General features: G+C 50.5%; 1 protein-coding gene across 1 annotated transcript in view; it reads left to right on the top strand.

The window, feature by feature from the left end:
* The first annotated feature begins 1,959 nt into the window (after positions 1-1,959).
* The window catches only part of MAP3K14 (mitogen-activated protein kinase kinase kinase 14), a 43,099-nt gene continuing 22,092 nt past the window's right edge, over positions 1,960-22,966 (top strand). Inside the window, exon 1 of the mRNA XM_042967011.1 lies at positions 1,960-2,048. The gene's annotated coding sequence lies outside the window, so the exon portion shown is untranslated. The remainder of the gene's footprint in view (positions 2,049-22,966) is intronic.

Below are 22,966 nucleotides of genomic sequence, written 5' to 3'. Positions count from 1 at the left end.
CTAGGGTTAGTGGATAGATTCTAAGACAGATCATCTTGACGGGGTGGGTAGGTACATGCAGGGGACCCCAGACCAAAGAAGTGTCAAGGCGAGCTGGGCAAAGTATGTGGGCATTGGGTGTCTTATAGCAACGATGGCAAGCCAGGGAGCGTCTGCAGACTCTGGGCCCGTGCCCACGTCTTTCCTGAGAAGTGGTGTGCCCAGAGGCAAATAGGTGGTGGGAGAGGCAAGATACCAAGGTGTAAACCACCATCTGGCCAAGCTCTGCCTCTCCCAGAATGACTGAAATGAAAAACCCTGGGGTTGGAAGGAATTTTAGGGGCCCCCAGCTTCTCTCTTGCCCGCCATCTCCCAAGCTGGCCAGTGGCAGAACCAATTACACAGCAGACGGCGTCCAGCTCCAAAGCATGGGCATTACTGAGGACCACAACTTCAAATGCTTCAGGGGCGACAAGGATGACTGACATAAGCTAAGTGGCTGGGTGTAAGACAACACAGGCAGAGGCTGTGAGGAACTGCTCTAAGGCATTTAAATTAAAAAAAAACAAAACAAAACAAAGCATTCCGCCAGCCAAACAAAACATATCTGTGGCCTGAGTGAGTGGGTGAGGCCCTTAGGTTGCGAGTTTTTGACCCCTGGCCTCGGGTAACCCCCAACAACACGGACCTCCAAAAATAGGCTTTGAGCTACCACAGACCGCCTGAAAACGACAGCTCCTGGGGTCTTTGTTCTAACACTTTCAGAGATGGCATGATCCTTGCTTCCCAAGACATCTCAGATTGGGCCTTCCTAATCCCACCACTGGATCCAGTTGCCAGACCTGCCTGCTGTGGACCACCGAAGGAGGTGGGGTGCCCGGATAGGGGTGTATCTTTTATTTTGCAAACTTTTTTTTTAAGTTTGTAATTTTTTATTACAAATAAAATACAAGCTCACGGTGGAAACACTGGAAAACACAGATAGGCAAAGGTTAGAAAAGAAAAAAATACCCCTACCTCCCTAACCACTCCCCACTCCCCATTCAGAAAGAAGCACTGTTGACACCTTGGAGCATGTTCAGATTCCAGGTCCTTTTCTTGCACAGGTAACGTTCCAGTCTTCTCTCTGGCTCTGTAACCTGTAAACCCAGCGAGGAGATGCCTCGCGCAGCGCTCTCACCACGCTGCTCCCTGGCCGTAGAAAGGGGTTGCACCACTCCATCAGCAAGCTCTCCTCAGGCCTGGATTTCAACACGTCCTGGATCCAGATCCAGGCCTGGATCTGACCCATGAAGGGCCTAGGCTCCCCAATCTTCTCAAGGTAAGGCATCAGAACCTGTCTTACTCGTCCTCAGGGAGTCTACAGCGCGGGGCACACAGTAAGTGCTCAATAAAAGTGTTTCTACTCCTCCCCGCTCCCCCCTCCCCCCCCCAACCACCACACCGAGGCTAATTGCAAAGAGGAAGCAGGACCAGATCCAGGAGCAAGAGCGCCTCGTCGTCTCCAAGGTAACCTTAGTCCGAGGCCTAGGGGGCCCACGCATGCGCACACTCGCCCTTCCTTCCCGTAATGTCCAGAAGCACGCAACCCATAAAAAGACTGCCAGAAGCCCAGCGCGCATGTGCGGTTGCACCAACACCCCGGCCGCCTCCGCCTTCTGTCAATCTGTCCGCCTGGCAATCTCTGCTCTATAAACACTGTCCGGAAATAGTGCCCATTTCTGGAAACAAGGCCTTGTTAGCCAATCGTTGCTAGGGGGCCGTATGACGGGGCGAGACGTCTCATTGGTTAGACTGGAGGAATGGGCGGGGCCAAAGGCGGAGGTGCGGCCAAAGCAAGGAGGCGCGAAGCAGGACAAATCTGCAGCCGCCGGGGGAGGCGTGGCCCCGGGGGCGGCCTGGAAGGCGGTGGAGGGGGGGGAGGGGCCCGAGGCGGTGGCGGGGGGCGGGGCCCGAGGCCGGGGCGGGGCGACCGTGGTCCCGGAGCACAGCGGTCGGCGGCCGACGGCGGGAGACCGCGGGCGAGGGGAGCGCGACACTCGCTGGTTGGGGAGATCGGCGCTCAGCCGGTAAGTGACTGAACGGGATCCCGGGACTCCGAGCGGGGCGCCGAGGGAACGGCGGGGAAGAATCGCCCCACAGCCCGGGGTCGGGCCGCGACCTGGCCCGCCGCCCGGAATGGTGGGGGTCCGCGGCGCGGACGGTCGGATCCACTCGCGCGCGAGCCCCCGGCGGCCGGCCGCCGGCGCTCGCTTCGCACCACGCTGCCAGGGCCAAGGTCGCACGCTGCTCTCGTCTCGCACCCCCGCAGGCCGCACGCTCGCCGAGAGCGCGCATAGGGGCGCCCTGCTTCCCCTTCCCCAACGCAACGCCCCCATTGACCCCGCGCTCAGCCTCCCCTGCCGCCGAGCCCGCCCCTCCTACTCTTCTCCCTGGGTGCCCGCAGGGTGGGGGTTCGCCTCGGCTCGGGACGGAAGGTGGCGGATGCACAAGCGCCCCGGATCTGTGCGTCCTCTCACCTGCTGTGGCCGTGAAACCCTCGGCCTTCCCTTGGGAAGTTCTCGGGTCACACTCCGAAGCGGGGAGAAGGAGCGGAGCTTGCCCTTGGCACCCGGTGGGGCAATGCTGGCCACTCTCGGCATCCTTTCTCACCCTGACCCTTCTGTGATTCTTATGTCCGCTACGCTCAGGACTTTATCCGGGTCCGGTGTAATGTTCCCATCTTGGAAGCCCACCAGGCACCAGGTAGAGAGAGGCCGCTTGTAGAGTGCAGTCTCACCTGCCCCAGAAGCCTCCTTGGTGCTGGGCAACTTCAGAAGTGCTTCCCTCCTAAATAGAGTTAAAACTGTTGCTTTCGGTCTTGAACGGTGTGCTGGGGAGGTAGTGTGGGGAGCAGAGGATAAGCAGAGAAAAGGTACAGAAATCAGTGGTAGAAGTGGCAGGATTATTTTTAACTGGAGGCGGTGAACACCAGTGGCTTGATTAAGGCGTCTAAGCCGACGAAGTTAAACGGTGAGAAATGGGGCCCGCTACAGAAGAGCAGTCTGAAGTTCATTCCAGGAAAAATGTTGAAAACCGCTTGACTAGAAACATAGTCTCTGAGAGATTAGAGGGAGATAGTATCTTAACATTAGTGATGTGTTTTTTACTTAGTGTCTTCATACCTGTAACCTCCATTTTCCTTCAGACATCTGCAGGAAGACATAGACGGTATTGTCCTGTTTCATAGGTGAGGCACCTGGGGCGGGTGGGGGTGGGTGGGTAGTATACATTTTGCCTAATGCGTTCTAGCCAAAACTCAGGGTGAGAGGCCTGGGCCACTGGAGTCTTACCAGGGTTCTTTCCCCTGGACCAGGACCACGTTATGGGACTTGGTTGCAGGAAGAAGGGAGAGGTCTAGCGTGGTATTTATGCTCTTGCCGTGAGAGGACAGGTGCTTGGCTTGCTTACGATGTATTCGGATTTACTGTTGGTGTTTTTTAAGTGATGTCAAAGTCAGTTCCTTGGGTGTGGTGATGCCAGACCTCTCTCTGACACCTTTAAGACATCCTCATTTATTTTGAAGGGTGTGGTGAACTTCTCAGAAGGTCTCAAAATAAAAGTAACTTTAGAAATACGTACCCAGGTGTATGTTCCAACACTGTTGTAAAATCAGACAGCAACAAGCTGCCAACCTTCAGATCATCTTCTGTTTTCAGATTATAAGGAGCCGTTCTGAAGGGGGTTTTTTGCCCCTGGTATTGTCTGGTAGGGTTTGTGGGAGCGGCACCACAGACAGAGACCCTGCCAAATGAGCCTTCATCTATTAAACAAAAATGTCTGGTTGGCCGTTTCGCCTCAACAGATGGAGGTTTGGTTCCTCATTTTGGTTCTCCTGTTGAACACTGACTCCTTTGTGATCTGCTTGGAGTGTTTATATATCATTTAATGTTGAGAAGCAGGCTGGGCCCTGATTGGTTGTCCAACTCCGGGCAACTGTTGTGATCCTTTTGGTTCATGGTAACAGTTCATCCCGGCCAAGGTCTGGTGAGAGATCTGTAGAGATGGGAAAGACAAAGCTTCGTCCAGCATTGTTTTCTTCGTCGTTGGCACCCCCTTAAGAGGGCTCTATCACTTTGGCCCGTGAAGTCACTTTTCATTTCCTATTTTTTTTCCTGTCTCCGTGGACAGCACACGAGCTTTTCGAACAGGTCTGCCTGCCTTGATGAAGAGCTGACAGATTCATACCAGTTGGCTTGACAGATGTTCTTTCCGGGAGGATAGTTAAGAAATCGTGGAAGCAGAATCAGTCCTACGTGAAAAGTATAAGTCAGCTTGATACTCTCACAGGCAGCTTGTTTGTACCAAAGGCTTCCATCATCTCAAAGCTGTTTTTTTTTTTCCTGGCAAAAGGTTAAAATGCAACTAAAATTCTGCTTTCGTGATTAATAAGTCACTACCGCAGTTGTGTCTGATGCTTCCTGTTTGCCCCATTTTAGTATTTCAGTTAAACTGGAAACATCTGAGCACAACGGGCACTTTTGATGGCACCGGTGTGAAATTGGCGGGAAGGGAGACCCTTCCATGGCAGCGGATTTGGGGAACTCGAAGGATAGGCCGGGCCCTCTGGCCTGTGCACACCACACCGCGACTCGAGACTCGACTCGGAGGGCAAGGAGTGGAGGCTGGGCCCTCTCAAGGGGGTGGAGCGAGCGTTAGCAGTGATGCACGTGTGAAGGCTTATGCATTTACTTGGTGGTGCTGACTGAAATGTTGAAAGCAGTAGATCAGAAATAGAAGGCTAAACATAGGGCAGCCTGGGTAGTAGAACATTGCAGTCGAGCGGAGTGAGACATCGACGTACGTCGGGCGGACGGTCGTTAGTTCGGGGCTTGTCTTCCACACCTGAGTGGCACTGCAGAGAAAAGCCATTTTCCCTTCGGTGGCCCGTGTGTCCTTCTTTGTGTTCTAGTTGAACGGAGCCTCCTCCCGGCTTGCTGTCTTAGGGCTTTTAATCGCTTGCTGTCTTAGGGCTTTTAAATCCCTTAAAATTATATGGCATGAAGAGTAATGGCACGTTGTAGCCATTTTTTTTTGTACTTTTTTTATACTTCTACTTTGTCAAGAAAGGCAGGGCCGAAGATCAGGAAAGGGAAGCCTCCTAAGGAGAAATAGGGCACACAAGATTCTTCAGGAGAGCACCGTCATGCCCAGAAGCTAAACACACGTTTCTTAACATCTGTTTCACTGCTTTTTCTACTAACTTACTCATGAAAGGATAAGTTTCATGAGTAACTTTTTTTTCCCCCCTGAACATGCCAATTTTGAATGTGACTACACCGGGGTAGCCGCTGTGTTTCTCTGTTTATGCTAAAATAGTAATGAGTGTCGTTGACAGCGATGGAGTGGCATTGGTTGTTCACAATTGCTCGTTACTAAAAGGCTGACCGAGGACTAGCACGTTCTCTGGACGAGTCTACTTGTCTTCATTTTGCAGATGGCAGAAATTAGGGCCGAGTGGTCAGGTGATTTGGCCCGAGCAGTAGAGCAAGTCTGGTGGTGTCTCCGGGGTCAAATGTGGGGGTTGGGGCTGTCATGTCAGACAGACCTGGGTCAGGTCCAGCTCTGCCACGGTCTGCCCGTGTGACTCAGGCAAATCACTTCGCTTCTCCAAGCACTGGGTGCCTCATCTATACATGGGATCAGAAATACTTCACGGGGTTGTTTTGAGTAGAAAATGAGAGCACCTGTGCAAAGTGCTGAGCTCCGTGCCTGGCACGTAATAAGCCGCAGGACACAGTAGCTTAGCAGTAGTGGTAGCTGCCTTTTCTTCTGGAAGATGCTGTCAAGGAGGGTCAGACTGCCTGACAGGGCAGAGTCATTTTCTCAGTAGGACCTCCGGGGGATGTTTCTTCTGGGCAGAGGTTTTAGCTGTCACGTTCTCCCCATCTTATACTAGATACTGTCCTCACCACCCTCCAAAGGAGCCTACAGAGGCCCAGGCTCTGCCCGATCAGAGTGGGGGATCCTAGACCTAGGCCAGCCTCGGCCCTCCCAGGACTCTGAGCCAGAAGCAGGGCTGGGCCTTTCTTTCCAGGCCTCCCTTGTGTCCCCCATGTGGTGTAGCGGGTCCCCGCCTTAACTCTGGAGATGAAAAGTAGGAAAATGCCGTATAGAACATAAGTCAACAAGGACTTGTTCTTTGTTTGAGGGACTCAAAGGGAAATTTTGGTTCTGAAGAAAGAGGGCACCTGGGTTGGGTCAGTCGGTTAAGCGTCCAACTCTTGGTTTCGGCTCATGATCCCACGGTTGGTGAGATCGAGCCCCGTGTCCGGCTCTGCACTGACATCTCGGAGCCTGCTTGGGATTCTCTCTCTCTCTCCCTCTCTGTCTCTGTCCCTCCCCAGTTCATGCTCTCTCTCCCTCTCGAAATAAATAAATATTTAAAGAATGAGAAGTCACCCAAGGGGGAAAAAAGTTTCACGTTACATTTTAAGTTCTTTTTTCCTCTTCTTGATACAAAACAAAAATATAGGCTCCCACCAGGCTGACGTTCCCTTTAAATAACATTTTGTTTTCTCTTGGGGAAGCTGCCTTCATGGCCAGAGTCATTTCTAAAGTGAACCTAGTTTTTAGAAAAAATAGATCACCGGATGTCAAGCCTCATGTGGAGCTCAGTTCAGATGAAAATGAAACCAGCAGGCCCGGAGTGGTAGCCCCACACTTGACTTCAGGCCGGAGGTGAGAGGCAGCATGTCTGGACCCGGCTCACTAACTGGTCGGCCCCACGGAGTGCATTTGATAGGTGCCTTAGTCATTTTCCAGGCAGCTTTGCTTAGGTGAGCAGAGCACTTTCTCCAGAAGGTGAGTCACCCGTGCAGGGGTGTAGGTGACAGGCGACTTATTCCCCGGCACAGTCGCAGAGGAAGTCTTGAGCAGACCTTGTCAGAGAAGCTCTCTGCCACAGGGCACCTGGCCGGCTCCGTCGGAAGAGCGTGCGACTCTCGATCTTGGGGTCATGAGTTCGAGCCCCTTGGTGGGTGTAGAGATTACTAAAATAAAAAAAGTATATATATATATATATATATATATATACACTTTATAAAAGAAGAAGAGACAGCTCTCTTTCAGAAATCACTTTCATTTCAGCAGAAGGGCTTTGGAGGCAGGGGTTGGAGCCAAGGCTTGCCAACCGACAGATAGATGGATCCCCTGGCTGGGGCGGGGAGGGGGGAAGGGTTGGGGGGGGTCATGTGAACAAGGCACAGAGCCCAGATCAGCAGTGTCACTGCACTCCTGAGTCCAGCCACCTTGAGGGTGGAAAATGGCCCACTTCCAGTGACAGTCAGCAAAGAAGCTGGAGGGGAGCTTTGGCTCCAGGGAGCTGGGAAACCCCTTGGCAAAGAGCAGAGAGATGCAAACCATACTTTGGTGTGAAAGACCTTTTGGGGAACCCTTTTCTACCTGCCTCTCTTTTTGCCACCTGAGTTGGAAGGCTCTAAAGAGCTGCGGTGATCAAGAAGGCTAGATTCAACCCTGGACTTCAGAACACTGTCATTCCAAGCCCACCGCCACCTCAGTTGTCGACACTTCCGGGACCAGCGTTTGGGCCCAGAAAGAAGGAGCAGAGGAAAGTCCTGAGACACCCCTGCCAGCCAGTGTCTGGTTCCTGTGGCTTCTGTTCACCCTCTCAGCACTAAGGCCACGACCAGGGGTCCATCAAGACAAGGTTTGTTCAGACTCTCTGTTCTAGACCAGTGTGGTTGGTGTTCAGCCTGACTGCCGATCAGGGACATCTGTAGGCAATGTCCACGGTTAGCCTCAAAGTGGCCTTGACTTTATTGAAGCCTTCGGAGGAAACGCTAGTATTACCTTGCAAGTGGTCGCAGACTCCACCTCAGCCCCATATGCACACCCCATCCATCCGAACTAGCCAGCCCTCACTTCAGGCAGGCATGGCTAAGTGACCTTTAGGCCTCAACCACTGTGTCAAGAAAGAGCTATTAGAATTACAGCCTAGAAATGATCGTTATCATTTATATTCTCCCCTATTTTTCTTTATTTAAAAAAAAATGATTTTTATTTTTATTTATTCATTTGGAGAAAGAGAGAGCAAGCAACCGGGGGCGGGGGGGTGGGGCGCGCAGAGAGAGAACTCCAAGCAGGCTTCTCGCTGTCAGCACGGAGCCTGATGCGGGGCTCCAACCCGTGAACCGCGAGATCATGAGCTGAGCTGAAACCGAGAGTCAGATGCGTAACCGACAGAGCCATCCAGGCACCCCTCCCCTATTTTTCTTAAAGTTTATTTATTTATTTTTGACAGAGAGAAAGCACGCAAGCAGGGGAGGGGTGGAGAGAGAGAATCCCAAGCAGGCTCTGTACTGTCAGCTTAGAGCCCGATTCAGGGCTCCAGCTCACGAACTGGGAGATCATGACCTGATCCAAAACCAAGAGTCGGACACTTAACCGACTGAGCCACCCAGGCGCTCTACATTCTCCCCCGTTTTACAAAAGAGAAAACTGTGGCCCAAGGAAGCAGAGTTGCCTAAGGCCACGCGGCCAGTTAATGGCAGTATCTGAACTAAAGCCCAGGCTCTTTTCACTATGCGGTGCTGCGACCACAGAACAGAGGAACTGCTCCCGGGGTAGGAATTGTACTTTTTCACTAGTTCCTCCTTTATTCCCCCACCTTGGCCCCATGCCTCTCAGCCTTTCTGCAAGCTCTGCCAGACCTGGGAGGGGTGGAGCCAGAACGGCAGCTGCTGTGGGTCTAAGAAAAAGTCAACAGAAAGCTATTCATTTGATACTCTCTTATACCACGAAGTTTGTGTAACCAAAAGGAGGTCAAGGTTGATAAGAAAATACAAGTCTGGGCAGGGTTACCCGGAAGTCTCAAAGGTTGCTTGCACCTTTCAGGTACCTTCCTACCTCCCCAAGCAGTATCTTACCCAAAGTGGGTGTTCAGTTACTATTAATGACTGATTGCGAGGGGACAAAGCCATGGGGCACCAAGAAGCCCTTCTGTATCTTTCCGCCGTGAAGAAGAGACATGTCGCCCGTGGCATGCAGGTGGCCTGGAAAGCCAGAGCAGTCGGATGTCATTCCAGCTGGATGCCTCCAGCAACTCTGAGCAAAGAAGCTCTTCCTCATGGGCAGAGCATGATGTCGGATCGGGATGGTGGCCCCTGTAAGTGCAAAGAGCCGTTGTGTCTGCGATTAACCACCCACCTGATGCTCTCATTGATGTGTCCTTTTACTGGGCCAGAATTTGCCAGTACTCCTAGTTCTGCTGGTCAATACCAGGGATGACCTGGGGTGGGAGGGGTAGGAGGAAAGGGGGCCTTAGCCAGCCTCAGATGAGGATGTCATTACCAATTAAGATTAGAAATGGACTTCTTTGGCCCCAGAAGTGAGTTGGATGAACCAGGCTTCTTGAGCCCATGCTCAATAGTCCCAGCTGGTAGATGCTGTACTTTGAGAGGCAGGAATAGCTTTACAGAGATAAATGTAAAAGGCAGAGATTTGTGTATGTACTACCTCCTAGCGAGCATATGTGCACACATCGGAGCCCAGATGGATGTTGTCTAGTTCAGAAGGGTCACCGTCTCAAAGACTTGGAAATCATTGGGTCTTCAAGGTCAGCATTTAGGAAAGGGGACAAGGGCGGCTCAGGACCCAGCTTGCATGACACCTCCTTGTACCCCCGTATAGTCAGAATACAGGCACCGTGCTGGGGCACCTGCGTGGCTCAGTCGGTTAAGCGTCCGACTTCAGCTCAGGTCACGATCTCACAGTTCATGGCTTCGAGCCCCTGCATCGGGCTCTGTGCTGACAGCTCGGAGCCTGGAGCCTGCTTTGGATTCTGTGTCTCCCTCTCTCTCCACCCCTCCCTGCTCACACTCTGTCTCTCTCTCTCTCTCTCAAAAATAAATAAACATTAAAAACTTTTACAGAAAAAAAGAAAGAATATAAGCACCGTGCTGTGACCCCTGGTATAGGGAGCTGTCTCTGCCCCTTCCGGCTCACTGAATGAATGGCCGGTCTGGACACTCAGACACTAGGCTGGCCAGACTCTTGGAGCCGAGGCACCAGGTTATTCTTCAGGAGCGCATCAGTCACCCTTTCGATGAGTGCTTGCCAAGAATGTCACGGTTGTAGGCTCTGGCAGGTGCTAGAATATAGAAACGAGGATAACTGAGGTGCTGCCCTCGAGGAGCTCACTGTGGTGGGGACGGGGCGGGAGGAGACAGACCTTGCAGGTGCTAAATAATGAACCGTGACTGAGGAGGCTGGAGAGGAGCCAGGAAGACGTGGTGGCCCGGGGACCCTCCTTGTCCTGCGGGGCCCGGTACGGTCACACACACAGCTCCTCCGAGGCAAGGAGCGCCACCTCCCATCCTGCAGGTGTCCGGATGGGAACACCCTCAGCATTTCTCATCTTGGGCTCTTGTACCACTTGTCAGCCTGGAAAAGGAGCTTGAGAACAATCTGGAAACCTCAGCACTCTGGGAGAAAGGAGCATAGTTGCAGAGGCGTATGGCAGTCAGGAGAAATGTGTGCTTGCACATGCCTCAGAGCAGAAGCAGACCACAGGGAGCCAGCCATTAAAGACGTGGCTGACTTACCCCAGCCTTCCAGGCTGGAATAGAGAAGGCGGTGACACAGTGACCGAGCCCATGTGCTTGGTGCCACTCCGACACAGGCTCGTAGGCAGATGATTCAAAGCCTGACCCATGACAGTGCTTCTTAATAACCAAGTTCAGCATTCCAGAAGAGCCTTTCCAGGGTTACGACGGTGAAAGCCTCATGAGGGCAAGGACCTTGTCTGTCTTGGTCACCATGGCATCTTTTGGCCAGCACGGCACCTGGAGAATGGGAACCACTGGCTAAGTATTTGTGGTCAAGTGAAAGTACAAGAATAGCATCCATATTCCTCCTTCTAGGCCCTGACGGCCTGAGAGAGCCACAGGCTATTCACGGTTTCCCCTCCTTTACCAAGGATTACTCTGAGAGCCTCTGGAATATTCCCCGTTATCCCACAGGTCCCAAGCCTTTCTTCTCTTCCCAGAGGAGGGCAAGAATGCGACTGTATTATAAAGGGCTGTATTATACAGGGACGTGTCAAAGTCACCTTTGCTGCTCACGTCCTCAAGTCATCACTCAGGCCAGTCGGCCAAAGGGTATGGTATGGCAGCATCCGAAATGAAGCCATGGGCAGGGTTCCACTGCCACAGTGCTTCCTTCCATTAACCCCCGCACGTTGGAAGTCTTCTGTGGAAAGCCGAGTTGTTTGGGTTTCTTGTTTATTCTAAGGTTCCTCAAACTAGTTCCTCAATTTCAAAACCAGTCACCAGTGACTACAACGAACTTGGAGCCTCCTCCCTTACAGGGAGGCTGAGCCTGTCTTTCTCCATCTGCTCTGAATTACAGGTAGACCCTGCTCGAAGCCAGTGCCACTTGGGAAGACCAGAGACAAACCCAGAGAGGAGGGGAATAAGTGGTTGTATTTCAGTGGGATTAACCGTAGCCCAGGGAACTGCTCCCTTGCTCAGAATCCAATTCAAAAGGTTAAACAAGGAGAGCTGTTTTTCACAACCAAATGTTGCTTGTAATGATGACCTCAAGGCTTGGCAAGATCCAGAAGTGCATTTTGACTCATCAAAAGAAAGCTGATTGTGTTTGGCATGATTCTGGTGTCGGGGGCAGTTTATGGCACTGTAATCTTTGGAAATTGATCATTACCGAATGGTATCCCCTGCAGGCCCCCTTAATCAAAATGTTTAAATACACAAAATACCACCCACAGAACACACTTGAAATTTTTTTTACACAACATACATTAAAAATTCCTTGCCAGTTTAGTGTAGAAAATGAGGCATGCGTGTGGTTGGGGTGTTTTTTTTTTTTTCCCCTTCAATACTACTCCCCTCCCCCAACGTTCTCCTGCATACCAATTCCATAATTGTCTGTGTGGGTCAGCGAGGCCCCAGTGACCTCTTCAATCCGCCATTGGCTCTCCTCCTGCAAAGGATTCAAAAGTTGAATTGAAAATGCCATTGTAACACTTCTTTTAAAGTGTCTACAATGCTCTTTATCAGGGGCCCGGAGGACAAGGTACTGGCCATGTTTATGAAGACGGTAGCTGTTAAAAAAAAAAAACCTAGGGGCGCCTGGGTGGCTCATTGGGTTAAGTGATCCACTCTTGATTTTTTGGCTCAGGTCAGGGCCCCTCCCTGGGGTTGGCTTGAGGTTCTCTTTCCTGCTCCCTCTGTCCCCGACCCCCCTTCAACAACAACCACAAAAATAACCAAACAACCAAACCAATAACAACAACCAAAGCAAAATAGCCTGGAGCCAGGTTTTCTCAAATGAATGGCTGGAGCACCTGGGTGGCTCAGTCGCTTGATTTTGGCTCAGGTCACGATCTCACGGTTCGTGGGTTCGAGCCCCGCGTCTGGCTCTGTGCTGAGCGCAGAGCCTGCTTGAGATTCTCTCCCTCTCTCTGTCTCTCTCTTTCTCTCTCTTTGTCTCTCTCTCAATAAATAAACATTTAAAAACATAAAGTGGATAGCAGATTTGAACTTTGTCATAGAATGGGTCCTTGTGACGGGCCCAGGTATGTATTAGCTGATACCTGCGCTGGGCGTGGGTGGGCTAGGGAACGAACACAAGCCTGCCACATGTCTTGCTCCCCCATCACCGTTTCAAGTGTCTTCTTTCCAGAACGTCAGCCAACTGCGTTTATGCTCCCTAGCTGAGATGCTTCCTCCTGGGTCAGTCCCTGGGTTTCTCACTAACAGACCTTTGGCTTGTGGCTGCTTCTGTGTGTGTGTGTGGGGGGGGGGGGGGGGGTCTCAATTCTTTTTTTTTTTTTTTAATGTTTATTTATTTTTGAGATAGAGAGAGACAGAGCATGAACAGGGGAGGGTCAGAGAGAGAGGGAGACACAGAATCTGAAGCAGGCTCCAGGCTCTGAGCTGTCAGCACAGAGCCCGACGCGAGGCTCAAACTCACGGACCGTGAGATCGTGACCTGAGCCGAAGTCGGCCGCTTAACCGACTGAGCCACCCAGGCGCCCCCCAATTCTTAAAGCTTAGATCATTTGAAAATAGGGCATCATGGTTAAGAGTATGTACTTTTTGACATAAGAGTCCTGTGTACAAATCCTGCTTCTGCCACTTCCTTGCAGAGTAGCCTTACACTGATCTCTTGACCCCCTGAGCCTCAGTGTCTTCCCCCACATAAAGGGGACAATATTAGCGCCTTGTTCACAGCGTTACTGTGAGGGCCCAAGAAATAGTACGTGCGTTACCTGATAGGTAGCATGTAATAATAGCTGCCGTTATTATTTTTATTATTATTGACAACCGGCGTGTAATTAATGTGTATACACATAGCAGCAGCTTGTTGAAAACACTTGAAGATGTCCACAGGACGGCTAATTTCAGCGTGAGCTGCCCAGGAATTCTGGGTCCCGGGTTCATTACGCACCGCCCACAGCTCGTTCCTTAGTGCATCCAGAGCTGAGGCACGGCCAGCAGAGAAAAAAGCTGGAAGGCACGTTTCGAATGCACTTCAAAGAACTTCCCCCTAGTAGGTTGGCCTTTCCTGGCTGACTGCTTCTGCCGTGTGGTCTCAGGATTCTCCCCTCCTATTCTGACAGCATCTGTTCCAGACCTTCCTCCTGATACTAAGGTCGCTGGCTAGAGGCTTTGCAAGGTAGATTTCAGCGCTGCAGAGGCAAGGACTTTCAGACAACTGGTACTTCCAGGCCCAGAAGGGCCTGCTCATCTTGGGACAGCTTCCTTCTGACTGGAGGCTTTGCTCACGTTTATAGAGCACCTGCTTATTCCAGACACAGTATTGGGCATTTAGAGATTGCTTCTTGCGTTTGTTTAATTGGCTTGTAAAATCCTGTTGTTTTAGTTTGAGCATCCCTGTTTTACAGATGAGACACCCGAGTCTCAGAGTAAGTGATCTGCACCTGGTCACACACCAGAGTGGTAGAGGCTCCAGTTCAAACTCGGATCTTTTGACTCCAAGGCCATCCTGTTAATGTAGCTGAAATGGCCGTCCTCAGGATTATTAAGTGATACCTTGGAATAAATGACCTCCAAAGGCCCTCTGATCCCAAGATCGTTGTGTGATTGCTTTATCATTTATTTATCCAGCCATCCATTCTCACCAACTAGATTATAAGCACCTTGAAGGCAAGGATAGCATCTTTCTAGTAAATAGCTGATATAACATTTGGGAACCCACCTGTCCCGGACTGACCGATGCTGCCTACTTTTCTGACACGTAGAAATGAGAAAAGAGCAAGCCCACGATGAAGAGGGTCACCCAGAAATTCCAGCCCCAGATATTTACCACCCAGAATTAACCTATACAAGTGCACAAAGAAGTAAATAAACGGTTGCAGGGGGAGTGGTTTTGTTTTTCGGTTTTTGGGTTTTTTGCGGTATTACTTACAAGAGTGAAAAGTTGGGAACGATGTGCAAGTCCATCCATACAGGAATAGATGAAGAAATGGTGGTATATTTATACCATAGAATCTTATGGAGCCGTTAAAAAAAATGAGAGAGGGGCGCCTGGGTGGCTCAGTCGGTTGAGCGTCCGACTTCAGCTCAGGTCATGATCTCACAGCTCGTGAGTTCGAGCCCCACGTCGGGCTCTGTGCTGACAGCTCAGAAGCCTGGAGTCTGCTTCAGATTCTGTGCCTCCCTCTCTCTCTGCCCCAACCCACTTGCATTCTGTCTCTGTCTCTCTCAAAAGTAAACATCAAAAAAATTTTTTTAAAAAATGAGAGAGATCTAACATACACTGAAATGTAACAGTATCCATAATCTATTGTTAAGTGAAAGATGTGACTTGTACAATATTATGTATGTAGGGGCGCCTGGGTGGCTCAGTCAGTCAAGCATCCGACTTTGGCTCAGGTCATAATCTCACAGTTGTGGGTTCGAGCCCCACATCAGGCTCTGTGCTGACAGCTCAGAGCCTGGACCCTGGTTTGGATTCTGTCTCCCTCTCTCTCTTCCCCTCCCCCAGCTCACGCTCTGTCTCTCAAAAATTAATAAACGTTAAAAAAATTAGAATATTCTGTATGTATAAGCCTGTGTTTCTTTTAAAACCAGTCCCAAACTCTATGTTTGTACATGAATGCTAATGGACCTAGAAGGATTTATACCAAATTTAAGGGTTTCTTACATTGTAGGGAGGAGGGAATGGGGCAAAACTTGCTTTCTTGCTTTCTTGCTTTCTTCCTTTCTTTCTCTATATACTTTGTATGGTTGAAATTTTCACAGTGAACAAGTATTACATTTGTATTTGAAAACAAAATATAGATGAAAAAGAAAAAGAAAAAGAAACCGGGTCAGATATTACATCAGGAAGGTAGGAGAGATTAGCCAGAACAACTTGCCTTCTTTGGGTTTCCCAGACTGAGCCCACCCCTCAGGTCCCACCCTTGACGTAAGCAGGGAAGGAGGGGCTGGTGGCTTTCTGTCTGGTCCAGGGCCGCTGTCTGTCCCATTGTCTGTGGGGCCACTTGTGGGCACAAATGTTTCTTCCATCCAGCACTAACACAGCCTCAGCTACTGCAACGCTTGTCTCCCATGACTATAAATAAAAGCAGGGAAGCAGGGGTCATCAGAGCTGAGGACGGCTGACAGGGCCACCTTCTACTGCTTGAGTCATAACTGATAAAACCCACAGTCCCCAGCGGGAAACAAGAAAGAGAGAATGAAAACCAAAACCAGAAGGACGGGCTTGCCCGTCTCCAGCCTTCTGTGTTAGTAGCCGTGCTCCCAGAACTCACTGACCGACCACCGAGATTCTGGTGAGGTTTCCACTGGGGGCAGGAGGCAGCCATCACGTATTTATGAAGTCCCCCTCACAAACATGGGCCAGAATGCCTCTTAAATTCTTATCCCATACCAAGAGACCCTTTTCTAGTCATAGCTTGTTTTTGTTATACAAAGTAATACTCCCCAGAGGACATCTCTGGTGGGACATACAAGAAACCACTAACTGGGATCCCCTCAGAGGGATGGGGGAAGGGTGAGAAGGACTTATACTTTTCACTGTATATCTTTTCTTTTTTTTTTTTTTTTTTTTTTAATGACTTGGAAACATCTGTTAAGAAATGAAAACAGAGGGGCGCCTGCTGGCTCCGTCGGTTAAGCGTCCAACTCTTGGTTTCAGCTCAGGTCATGGTCTCACAGTTTGTGAGTTCAATCCCCTGCTTGGGGTCTCTCTCTCTCTCTCTCTCTCTCTCTCTGTCCCTCCCCCACTCACTCTCTCTGTCTCTCTTGAAATAAATAAATCAACTTAAAAATTTTTTTAATTAAAAAAAATGAAAACAGAAAAGTAATACATGATGGTTGAAAAAAAGTGGAAAAATTAAAAAAGTTTAAAAAAAATCAAAACACCACTAAACCCCAAGAGAGAGCTGTTGCCGCGTGTCTATGCTAAGTGTCTGCATTTTCATAAAGGTTGATGTAATACGCGGACGGACACATGCTAGGCAGGGTCATACTTTAGATATAATTCTGAATCCTTTCTCTGTTACTTCTGTGTTCCATTGGCATTTTTCCATATAGTTAAAAACTATTTGTAAACATTATTAATGGCTGTGCCATCATTTATTTAATAATTATCCTCCCCCTGTCATTAGACCCTTTTGTTCCAGTTTTATCATAAAACACCCTGAGCGTCTCTGATTTTCCATATTTCTGTTTGCTCCATACCTAGACACAATTCTCTGAGTTGTGCGCACGAGAAATGGCTGTCTTCTCTTGGTGTAAGGGTTTCTCATTTCCAGAGTGTTTCATCTGCATTATTTCATTTGATGAGTAAAGAGTGTGAGAGTGTGGGGCGCCTGCCTGGGTGGCTCCGTGGGTTAATCATCCAACTCCTGATTTCTGCCCAGGTCATGATCTCACAGTTTCGTGGGTTCGAGCCCCGCATCAGGCCCACGCCAAGCCTGCTTGGGATTTTCCCTCTCTCCCTCTCTCTCTGCCCCTGCCCTGCTTGCACTGTCTCTGTCTCTCTCAAAATAAATAAACTTAAAAAAAAAAAAAGAAGAAGAAGGTGAGGGTGTGATTAAGGGCCAGGGAGATGGTGAGGAGAGCCGGTGCCATAAGCAGTCGGAAATGGAGATGGTTAGTGCGATAAAACCGTTGGGAGGGACTTCCTGGAGGCGTAAGTCGCGAGCTTGGTCCGTGAAGGAAAAGCAGGATGTCCAGGGTGACCCACACAAGGACATGATACACACAGGGACCTGTCGATTTGAGTCCCATGCAAGTGGGGTGTGGAGAGACCAGACTGGCCAGAGCCAAACCCTGTGTTTTTAGGGAGATAGTGGTCGGACAGATTATGGACCACAGAATTGATACTGGGCCCAGAAGCAGTGCCCAGCCAACGGATATCTCTGAACCTGAGGTTATGTTAAGGATGTGATGTTTTGAGATTAGCTTGGGATGGGAGGAGGTCTGGGAGAAGCTGGAAGTGAACAGACACGAGGTGGTTGCCTCGACCACCTGAAGGGGCCCTCGGACCGCAGTGTTTCTGCACGTGCGGGGCCAGCCGGCGTCGGCGGCCGTGTAGTGGCAGTCGGGAGACAGTCGGAAATTTCATTCCATACATTGCGTTTACCCCGGCAGTTTGACCCGTGGCCTTGGCGAGACCGAGGTTTTGCGGGCATGTCAGGTTTTTATTTTACGATTGATCGGTGAGATTTTAATGACTGATGTGCGTTCACATTTCCTGTCCTCCTTAATGGGAGACGCTTAGGCGGAAACTGCCCTCCTGGGAAGCAGGCCTCAAGCTGGCGCGTGAGGCCGGTTTGGAGACTCCGGCTGAGTCTCAACTCAGAGTGCTCCTTCCTCCTTCCTCAGATGTGTCTCTAGGTCCCAGAGCTGGCTCAGCCTCTCCGCCTGAGGGAGGGAGTTAAGCCAGCCTCCCCCAGGCCTGCGGCTTTAAATGCTGTCAGCCCTGGCGGGGGATAGGGTGCTGGGAGGTGGGGTGGGGGTTCTGTCCTGAGCGCAGTTCACATTTAAACGCCCACGTCCACCCCCCTCCCCACCCCCACCCCGTCTGCCCCTACCCTTACCCTGTGGGTTCTTCCATCTTCTAGAACTCTGCCTCTGAATTCTACCCCTCTGGCTAAGAATTAGCCCCTGCAGTTGCATCGGGACCAAACACGTTTCCGTGATCTGGTACCCAGACCCCATCTGCAAACTCCTCTCTTGGGGCTCCCGGGCCTCAGCTTTGCCCGCCAGCAACTTTGAGCTGTTGGCGGCTCCTTCTAGACTCACCTCAACTTTTGCCATTCCCTCCACCTGCAATACCTTCTCCTTTTCCTTGGGCAACTATTGCTCGCCCCTTGAGATGTAGCCCGAGGGCTTTAGGGAGCCCCTCCTGACACACACCAGGCTGGGCCAGGTGCCCCTCCGCGTGTCCCCATTACATCTGCTGTGTGTCTGTGTGGCTCATTGCGTGACCGTGTTGTATTGGAATTTTCTTTCTTTCTTTTTTTAATTTTTTAAAATGTTTTTATTTATTTTTGAGAGAGAAAGAGAATAAGAGTACGAGCAGGTGAGGAGCAGAGGGAGAGGGAGACACAGACTCCGAAGCAGGCTCCAAGCTCCGAGCCGTCAGCACAGAGCCCGACGTGGGGCTCGAACCCCTGAACCGTGAGATCATGACCTGTGCCACTGACTGAGCCACCCAGGCGCCCCTAAACATTTTTTTTTTTAATTCCATTGTTAATTTAATTGAGCCACGTGTCGTACGGATTCCTGCATCTTCCATTGTTTCTTGTATCTCATTTCTCTGGCTTACGTTTCTGCTTGCCAAAGCACATCCCTCGGGGACTATTTCAGTGAAGGTAGCGCCGTCTTTCCTGGAATTCTTGTTTCCATGTGTATGTATTTATGTGGGGGTTTTGTTGTGGTTGTTTTAAGAAAATGAAATGGCCTGTTACAACTAATCCAGTTGAAAGTCCTGACATCCTGGTGGTGTAACTCGACTAGAACTCTGTCCAGCGTATTGCTGATTCCGCCTTTACCGGAGATCCCTCATTTTTGGCTCTTGTGCTTCCTGCCTACCCAGGCTAAGAAATTATTGTGAACAGTGGGCCAACCCTGTGAGTAAAATAGAAGCAGTAATAGACACATGGGTAAAATCCTGCTCAGTTCCTTGATATTCCAGGTACTTCTGCCAACAAGTTTTTTTTTTTTTTTATGTTTATTTATTTATTTTTGAGAGAGAGAGAGCAGAGGCGGGGTAGAGAGAGGGGGAAAGAGAGAATCCCAAGCAGGCTCCTTGATGTCAGCATGGAGCTGGACACGGGGCTCGATCTCAAGAACCGTGAGAGGGGTGCCTGGGTGGCTCAGTTGGTTAAGCGTCCGACTTCGGCTCAGGTCATGATCTCACGGTCTGTAAGTTCGAGCCCCGTGTCGGGCTCTGTGCTGACGGCTCGGAGCCTGGAGCCTGCTTCGGATTCTGTGTTTCCCTCTCTCTCTGCCCCTCCCCTACTCTCTCTCTCTCTCTCTCTCAAAAATAAATAAACATTTAAAAAAAAATTTTTTTTAAGAACCGTGAGATGGTGACCTGGGCTGAAATCAGGAGTCAGATGCTTAAACAACTGAGCCACCCAGGCAGTGGCTCAGCTTTTGTTCTAGAATGGAACTGGGAATACTTAGGTCCTAGGGGAAGGGGGCAGAAAGCTTGAGCCCTAACCCCATGGTAGATACTCTAGTTGTGTAAATTGGGCCTCATTTGTTTCCACAGGCAGCTTATCTCTTAGAGCCTTAACTTCTTCGTCTATAAAATGGGAATAATGTCACCAACGTTGCAAGGTTCCTGTGAGGTTCCTCAGTAAAGGAGACAAAGCACATAGTACAGGCCCTGGCATTTAGGGGACACTCACTGAACGCTTGTGGGGTGAATGCAGGTGCTTCATTGAGGGGATCGGTTATAAAGGATGGGTGAGGGCCAGACGGATAGTAATAAAGGAAGAAGGTATTGTCTACTAGAGCAAAGGTATTGTCAGAGTGAGCAAAGGAAAAGAAGCAGAGGCTTACCCATTGCTGCTGCGCTCGGGCAAGTGAAAGAGACAGATTGGCTGGGACAGAGGCTGGGGGTAGGGGAGGTTTGGGAGAGCGGGCAGGGTAGAAAGGGGAGCCGGGGCTGAGTGTACATGGGGATCTCTGGATCTGCCAGGCCAGATGGCTGTTTTTGCCAGGCCTGCTCACACTGCCTTGCACTTGACCTTGGTTCCCCTTCCTGCACAGCCCCTCATTCTTGATAGGCAGAGGCCAGCCCAGTGCGGCCTAGTGGCCAGGCAAGCTGAAGGCTCAAAAGAGGAAGCATCAGAATAAGATTGGTTTTCAACTAATATCTTATGAAGGAAGTTGAGTCATTCTGCTTCTGCTATGTGTCCCCTCTGGGCATTCAGAAGAGGATAAGTTTGTACTTCCAGATGAAATAGTCATGACAGGGATTTGCCCCGGTCTGCCCTGGTCCCGCAGTGGACATTTCCAAGATGACCCTACGAAACGGAGATTTTTATTTCCCTTTTATATACAGAGAACCGAGGCTCAGTGCGTTGAAGGCCTCAGCTACGGCTGGAAACATTGACTCTATGATGCCAACACGGAGAAATCCCATTGTCTCAGTGATGGCATCTGTGAGCCAGGCGCAGGGCAAGAAAATGAACTTTGATCCAACATCTTCTGTGGGCCGGGCAGACCGCCTGGCGTGTCCTGTATGCTACCTCACCTGGTTCTCAAAACAAGTCGGGAGCAGCTAACAGAAGAATCTGGGTGGTCTGCTCAGGGTTGAACATGCAGGCTTGGAGACAGCCACGTGGGTCCAGCCCCACCTCTGCAGCTTGTAGCTGTGCGGCTGTTCTGGCAGGCCACTGACCTTCTCCAAGCCTCGGTCTTCACATCTGAAAATGAGGTCGATAATGGTAGGTGCTTAGTGAATACCGACAGTGTTGATTCCGAATCGGTCATCCTGCCCTCCGATGATCCTGACGAATCCGTTGCATCTGGTTGGGGAACAAATCTGGTTGGGGAACTAGAAGGAACCTTGGAAGATTTCCTAGGTCACTGGCTTTCAAGCTTTCTTCCTCAGAAGAGAGGACCTCGGCTTCCACGGAAATCCTGGGTGGATGAGAGAAAGCTGACCACGTGGGGCTCCCGCCCGCCTTCTTTAGCGAGCACCTCTTTCTTCATGTGAGCCACGTTATCGTTTGCGTGCTTTTATATATTGGGCATTGAGCTAGGATTTCATTTGACAAAAATGGTCTCACTGCCTTTTTTTTTTTTTTTTTTTTTTAAGTTGCCAAAGCTAGAACTCCTATCCTTTAGTTCCTAGTCTGGTGTTTTTACTGTACTCCCTCAAAGAGGGAACTGAAATATGATACATTTTAGAAAGGTTATCATCACTGAAGATCAAATTAAAGCATATTTTCGGACCTTCCAGTTAATCGGCAATTCATTTAGTCTAAACTCCTGTCCCAGGATCCCAGGAACAGAAATTTTGCTGTTGGAGAAAACATTACTATCCCAGCCTTAAATAAGAGCTGTCTGTTAGGACTTTTCTGCAGTGATGGCGATGTTCTCTATCTGCACTGTCCAATATGATAACTAGTGTGACTGAGGAACTGAGTTTAAATGTGATTGAATTTCAGTTGATTTAAATGTAGAGAGCCGCATGTGGCTGCCATTTTGGACGGCACAGCCTTACAGTATAGAGCAGGGGTCAGATGGCAGTCTCTGGCCCCTTGGCATCAGAATCACCCAGAGAACTTGTCACAAGTACAGATTCTGGGCTTAACGCCCAGCAACTGATTCAGTATGTCTGGGGCGAGTGCATTTTAAAACTCATCAGGCCATTCTAACTTGCAGTCGGGTAGGAAACTGCTGTGTTTTTGAGCTCTTCCTTGACACGAAGAGCAATGCCAAAATCAGGCATTAACCCTGGTCTTGATCTTCTGGAGAGACTATGGTAACCTTCTGGGGAACGGCAGACCCTTAAAAATTATGATGGAAGCTGTGGACCTCTTCTCTGGAAAAATACAAACTGAATGTAGTTTCTGCGGTTCACAGACCATCCTGAAGCTGTCCTTGAAGCCACATTAAGAATTCCCCAACTCGGCTGGGGCGCCTGGGTGGCTCGGTCGGTTAAGCAGCCAACTTCAGCTCAGGTCATAATCTCACAGGTCGTGGGTTTGAGCCCCACGTCGGGTCTGATACTGAATAAATTCCACGCCTTTCTTTCCCCTTTTGTTCGTGGCCTTGTCAGTGAGCTGAGTGGGTGTGGCTGTTGCCAGGGCCCACGTCTTCAGCCCTGCGAGAGAGCAGAGGGGCAGAATGCATTTGAGACCTGAGTGGAGCTGGGGAGGGCGTCCAGACTGAGTAATGGATCAGGATTTTGACACGCCTTCAAAGGCAGAGGCGCAGCTGGCCCCCACTCAGTCTTCACCCCACAAGCTGCGGGAGAGAGAAGGGGCAAGGCCGTAGGGCAGTGGTCCGGGGCAACAAGCCCAGGGCTGGAAATGCCACCCGGCCAGCAGTCCCAGGCTTCGTGAGAACCCCGGTTTTTTGTAGGCCAGGCCCCTTACAGAAGTGGGGAAGGAGGCGGGGGGAGGGGGGGCAGCAAGCGTGTGTGAATGTGTAGGAGACCTGCCATCAGGCCAGAGTATCCTGAGAATAGCTTCTTGAACTTGGAGGCTGTCAGCGAGGGTCTGAGTCACGGTCACATGGCACAGGAGAAGCCGCACAGCTCCCAGGCCGTGATTTTGTGGCCCTGGGAGGTGAGGGTCAGCCTGTTTTCCCGTGCCCTTCACAGGTTCAGCTGCCAGCTGCTGGGTTAGTTTCTCAACGGCCTGCTTGTTCCTCTCTCTGCCTGCCAGGCTGTGGGATGAGTCATCAGGGAACTGCAGAGGAGGCCCTTAGCCCGGCTGCCTCAGCCTCAGCTTCTCTGGGCCTGG

Source organism: Panthera tigris, chromosome E1, assembly GCF_018350195.1.
Source record: "Panthera tigris isolate Pti1 chromosome E1, P.tigris_Pti1_mat1.1, whole genome shotgun sequence".
NCBI lineage: Eukaryota > Metazoa > Chordata > Mammalia > Carnivora > Felidae > Panthera > Panthera tigris.
Note: the sequence above shows the minus strand (reverse complement) of the source record. Positions and strands in the feature narration are given on the sequence as shown.